The following is a 6,693-nucleotide window of genomic DNA, read 5'->3' on the forward strand; positions in this document are numbered from 1 at the left end:
GCACGGCACTAGTGACGGGGGGCCCGTTCACCGCGTAACACTGCAGAACAGCAATGATGAACGACGTCTTAACCTCGCTTCCCCTTTCCTGCCCCCCCCCCCCCCCCCCCCAAATCTACGGATTAATTATAAAAGGACCGGACAAGCCAGATGCAGGAAAAATGTTCCCAACGTTGGGGGGAGTCCAGAACCAGGGGGCCACACACAGTCTACGAATAAAGGGGAGGCCGTTTAAAACTGAGGTGAGAAAAAAACTTTTTCGCCCAGAGAGTTGTGAATTTGTGGAATTCTCTGCCACAGAGGGCAGTGGAGGCCGATTCACTGGATGGTTTTAAAAGAGAGTTAGGTAGAGCTCGAGGGGCTAGCGGAAGCAGGGGGTATGGGGAGAAGGCAGGCACGGGTTACTGATTGTGGATGATCAGCCGTGATCACAACGAATGGCGGTGCTGGCTCGAAGGGCCAAATGGCCTCCTCCTGCACCTATTTTCCATGTTTCTAATTTGTTTACGAGGATGTAATCCTTCACGAGGATGTTGGCAGGACTCGAGGGTCTGAACTATAGGTCATACGTGATAGGAGCAGAATTAGGCCATTCGGCCCATCGAGTCTACTCCGCCGTTCAATCGGGGCTGATCTATCTCTCCCTCCTAACCCCATTCTCCTGCCTTCTCCCCATAACCTCTGACACCCGTACTAATCAAGAATCTATCCATCTCTGCCTTAAAAACTATCCACTGACTTGGCCTCCACAGCCGTCTGTGGCAATGACCCGCTGTATATCTTCGGTGTAAACCAGCATCTGCAGTTCCTTCCAACATCGTAAAAATACCCGTCGACAGCTGCCTGTGGCAAAGAATCCCACCCTCTGACTAAAGTAATTTCTCCTTATCTCCGTCCTGAAAGAACGTCCTTTAATTCTAAGGCTGTGACCTCTAGTCCTGGACTCTCCAACTAGTGGAAACACTTAATATCCGAACTGTGCTGGGCCCCAGCCATGGCACCATGAGATTAGCAGACAGTAGACAATAGGTGCAGGAGTAGGCCATTCGGCCCTTCGAGCCAGCACCACCATTCAATGTGATCACGGCTGATCATTCTCAATCAGTACCCCCGTTCCTGCCTTCTCCCCATACCCCCTGACTCCACTATCATTAAGAGTTCTATCTAGCTCTCTCTTGAATGCATTCAGAGAATTGGCCTCCACTGCCTTCTGAGGCAGAAGAATTCCACGGATTTACAACTCTCTGACTGAAAACGTTTTTCCTCATCTCCGTTCTAAATGGCCTACCCCTTATTCTTAAACTGTGTGGCCCCTGGTTCTGGACTCCCCCAACATTGGGAACATTTAAGGCAGAGATTGACAGATTCTTGATTAGTACGGTTGTCAGGCGTTACGGGGGAGGGGGGGGGGGGGGGGGGGGGGGGGGTGGGAAGGCCCGGAGAATGGGTTTGAGAGGGAGAGATAGATCCGCCTCGCGATTGTAAAGGCGGAATGGACTCGATGGGCCGAATGGCCTTAATTCTTCTCCCATCACTTGAAAGGAAACGACACTCTGAGTCTGAAGAAGGGTGCTGACCTAAAAACGTGGTCTTTCCATTCCCCGCACCCTTGTTTGCCTGACCCGCCAAGTTCCTCCAGCACAAGGTGTTTTGCTCAGGATTCCAGCGTCCTCATACCTCAGTGTCGTGGCCCTGCCCTTCTTTTCTTAACAAATACTTTAATTCCAAAACAACGCCAAACACACAGAGTAGTAACGAGATCAAATCAAAAGCTGCCCTTATCGGCAGTTTACAAACAAAAGAGAGTTTTATCAGATTAAAATCCCGCCAACTTTGTCAACAATACTTTCGACCTCCCGCGGCGACCGGCGTTCAGGGAAGGCCTCCAGCGTCCCCGTGGGCACCGCGTGTGCGTGTTCCCTCTCCAGGGACACGCGGGCACGGACGTAACCCCGGAAGAGGGGGCCGGCAGCCGACCCCTGTGCGGCCGTAGACCGCCCCGCTGCCTGGACCCGCGAGCGGCCATCTTGGCTAGGCCCAGGAGCAGACCGACAGGGAGACCCTCCCCCTCCCTCCTCCCTCCCGACCCCCCCCCCCCCCCCCCCCTCTGTACTGGGTGCCTAAACATCAGGAGCGTGGGGCTAAAATGGAGGCAAAACCTGAGGAACAGCCCCTTCAGATACTGGAACAGGGGCTGCAGCCTCTCGCACTGTAAATACAAACGGTACACGGTCTCAGAGGACCATCGGTAACACAGCTACCAGCCTTGGAGGGCATCTACAACACACGATGCCTCAGAAAAGCCACCAGCATCCACAAAGACTCTTCACACCCCTGCAACAGTCTGTTCGAACTTCTACCATCGGGCAGACGATACAAGGCCTTCTACGCCCGCACCTCCAGACTCAGGAACAGCTTCATCCCCAGGGCCATAGCAGCTATGAACCGGTCCTGCTGAGCCGGATGGTCACATCGCACAGTGAACCGGCACAGATCTACTTGCACTTTATTCTGTTTTAAAACTGTTCCAATTTGTTTCATTGGGTTGTTTAAATTAATACTGACTAGCTAATTAAATTATTGCATCGTATGGGAGGTGCATTCCCAATCTCGTTGTACCCCTGTACAACGACAATAGAGATAGATTGTATTGTATTGTCTTCCTCGCTGTAGAAGCGACAGGTGGCCGGCGAGTCCGTGAACCGGCTCCAGTACCTGTTGCAGGCCAGGGCTCTGTGCAACACTCTCCACCCAAGGACTGTGTTGCTGGAACTACTGGGCTTGTACACACTCGAAGTTAGAAGGATGAGAGGGGACCTTATTGAAACATATAAGATTATTAAGGGGTTGGACACGTTAGAGGCAGGAAACATGTTCCCAATGTTCGGGGTGTCCAGAACCAGCGGCCACAGTTTAAGAATAAAGGGGTTCGGCCATTTAGAACGGAGATGAGGAAAAACCTTTTCACTCAGAGAGTTGTGAATCTGTGGAATTCTCTGCCTCACAAGGCAGTGGAGGCCAATTCTCTGGATGCTTTCATGAGAGAGCTGGATAGAGCTCTTAAGGATAGCGGAGTCAGGGGGTATGGGGAGAAGGCAGGAACGGGGTACTGATTGTGGATGATCAGCCATGATCACATTGAATGGCGGTGCTGGCTCGAAGGGCCGAAGGGCCGAATGGCCTCCTCCTGCGTCTATTGTCTATTGGGACAGTGCAGAGCGAGCTTCACTCAGTGTCTGCCCCAGCTTTCATTCTTCACACACACTTTGGTCGAGATGTTACTTCAACTAATCCCTGCATCCTCTCCCTCCCTCCCTCCCCCCCCCCCCCCCCCCCCCCCCCACCCCCCCAAGTCATACCAGCTTCAAAGTCTTATTTTAGGAAGCAACTGCAGATGCTGGTTTAAACCGAACATAGACACAAAAAACTGGAGTAACTCAGCGGGCCAGGCAGCATCTCGGAGAGAAGGAACGGGTGGCGTTTCGGGTCGAGACCCTTCTGCCCGCCATTCAATACGATCTCGGCTGATCATCCAAAATCAGTACCCCGTTCCTGCTTTCTCCCCATATCCCTTGATACCGTTAGCCCCAAGAGCTAAATCTCTCTCTTGGAAACATCCAGTGTATCGGCCTCCACTGCCTTCTGTGGCAGAGAATTCCACAGATTCACAACTCTCTGGGTGGAAAAGATTTTTCCTCGTCTCAGCTCTAAATGGCCTTCCCCTTATTGTTAAACTGTGGCCCCTGGTTTGGGAACATGTTTCCTGCCCTCTGGCCTACCCCTGACTCCCAGTCTGAATGGTGGTCTCGACCCGAAACGTCACCTATTCCCCTTCCCCTGAGATGCTGCCTGACCCGCTGAGTTACTCCAACGTTTTGCGTCTGTCTTTGGTCTCGATGTTATTTGGGTGCAGGTGATTAAACTCCAGCCAAGCACGAGACTGCAGTCAACACCTCATTATCACTTCATTTTAATATTTGTGCTTTGGAGATCAATAATGTTGTCTACATAAGCCAGTCGTGTAGCCCAGATCGATGATCCCATAATATGTTATATTACAACCGTGACCTCCCTGTTTAACCTCCCATCTGCCACTGGTAACTTCAACAGGAACCTATTAATATTGGGTTTCTGATGCTTCCAGCATGAGAACCTGCAGGGCCGATACTGACACACAGAAACTCCGTCTTCAGCAACGCTCCTCTGTCATACTCTGCTACTTCAATGGACACTACCTTCGGGAACACTACCTACCACAACCACAGACCAGTCCTGAACTATTACATGCAATCATCATCCAAACTCCATGGGCGTTCACGGTGGCGCAGCGGTAGAATCGCTGCCTTACAGCGCGCACAGCGCCGGAGACCCCGGTTCGAATCCGACCACGGGCGCTGTCCGTACGGAGTTTGTACGTTCTCCCCGTGACCTGCGTGGGTTCTCTCAGAGATCTTCGGTTTCCTCCCACGCTCCAAAGACGTGTAGGTTTTTTTTTAGAGATACAGCGCGGAAACAGGCCCTTCGGCCCACCGGGTCCGCGCCGCCCAGCGATCCCCGCACACTAACACTATCCTACACACACTAGGGCCACTTTTTTTTACATTTGCCCAGCCAATTAACCTACATACCATAACGTCTTTGGAGCGTGGGAGGAAACCGAAGATCACGGAGAAAACCCACGCAGGTCACGGGGAGAACGTACAAACTCCATACAGTCGGCGCCAGTAGTCAGGATCAAACAGCAACTCTACCGCTGCGCCACCGTTTGTAGGTTAATTGGCTTGTTGCAAGTGTAAATTGTCCCTAGTGTGTTGGTGTGCGGGAATCGCTGGTCGGCGCGGACCCGGTGGGCCGAAGGGCCTGGTTCCGCGCTGTATCTCTGAACTAAACTAAACTATTCAGGGATGTCATAGAGTCATGCGGATTGGAAAGGCAGGAGAATGGGATTGAAAGTTCAGCTTAGTTTATATTAGTTTAGAGATTCAGTGCGGAATCAGGCCCTTTGGCCCACCGGGTCCGCGCCGCCCAGCGATCCCCGCACATTAACACTATCCTACACACACTAGGGACAATTATACATTTATATCAAGCCAATTAACCTACAAACCTTTGGAGTGTGGGAAGATCTTGGAGAAAACCCATGCGGGTCACGGAACACCCATGTAGTTCAGGAACAAACAAACGAACAAACTAATCAAGAAGGGCTCACACCTATGAACATAGAAACATAGAAAATAGGTGCAGGAGGAGGCCATTTGGCCTGTCGAGCCAGCACCGCCATTCATTGTGATCATGGCCGATCATCCACAATCAGTAACCCGTGCCTGCTTTCTCCCCATATCCCTTGATTCCACTAGCCCCTGGAGCTCTATCTAACTCTCTTTTAAATTCATCCAGTGAATTGGCCTCCACTGCCCTCTGTGGCAGAGAATTCCACAGATTCACAACTCTCTGTGTGAAAAAGTTTTTCCTCATCTCAGCCCTAAATGGCCTCCCCCTTATTCTTAAACTGTGACCCCCTGGTTCTAGACTCCCCCAAGACCCAAACATACAACTGGATTTAGATGCGGTGTTTGCACATCGGGACCCTGGAAGTTTAAGGCAATCAGCTCCCTCGAAAACCTCCTGTGCGCGGGAAACAGGACCGCCAGAAGGATTCACTTCCCCCTTGCACGGCACGACAGAGCCACTGGTCTGGGACAACAAGGCAGGGCAACATGAATGTAGAATGGTGAGGAGTCCCTACACACCCACAATACAGGCAGAGTCAGAGTGGACCATTCACTGTGATCAGTGGGGTATTACACCTGGAACAGGTGTGTGTGTGTGTGTGTGACAGTGAGATTGCCAGCACTGTATATATGTGTATGTGTGAGCACGTGTGTCTGTGTGTTGGAGTGTGTGTGTGTGTGCGTGCGTGTGCGACAGAGAGATTGCCAGCATTGTATTTATATATGTGTGCTTGCGTGTAGGTGTATGTGTGTGTGTGTGTGTGTGTGTTTGAGATTGTGTGTGTGTGTGTGTGTTTTGAGTGTGTGTGTGTGTGTGTGTGTGTGCATGTGTGTGTTTTGAGAGTGTATGACAGTAAGTGAGATTGGATTTATATGTGTGTGTGTGTGTGTGTGCGCGTGTGTGAGACAGTAAGATTGCCAGCACTGGATTTATATGTGCGTGTGTGCTTGCGTGCGTGCGTGCGTGTGTGAGACAGTAAGTGAGATTGCCAGCACTATATTTATTTGTGTGTGTGTGTGTGTGTGTGTGTGTGTGTGTGTGTGTGTGTGTGTGTGTGTGTGTGTGTGTGTGTGTGTGTGTGTGTGTGTGTGTGTGTGTGTGTGTGTGTGTGTGTGTGTGTGTGTGTGTGTGTGTGTGTGTGTGTGTGTGTGTGTGTGTGTGTGTTTGGAGCCTGTACTGTGTGTTCTAGCACAGTGTGTTGCGTTGGTACAGGGACTGACAGTACAGGCTGCTCCCACAACATTGTGAACCACATTCCTGGGGAGATTGCCTTCCTTGCCGAGCCGTCCCAGCCGGAACGTCGGGAGCGGGCGGTGCTGAGAGTTTTTGATTTAACTTCAAGGCAGCCTCTTGCTGCCGGATCCCAGCCGCACAGAGGCGGAGACGAGAGTCCCACAGTTGGAGTCAGCGCGCGGGCGGGCGGGCGGGCGGGCGCGGGCAGGGTCACGGTCGAGGTCAGTG

This window comes from Rhinoraja longicauda, chromosome 12 (assembly GCF_053455715.1).
Source record: "Rhinoraja longicauda isolate Sanriku21f chromosome 12, sRhiLon1.1, whole genome shotgun sequence".
Classification (NCBI taxonomy): Eukaryota; Metazoa; Chordata; class Chondrichthyes; order Rajiformes; family Arhynchobatidae; genus Rhinoraja; species Rhinoraja longicauda.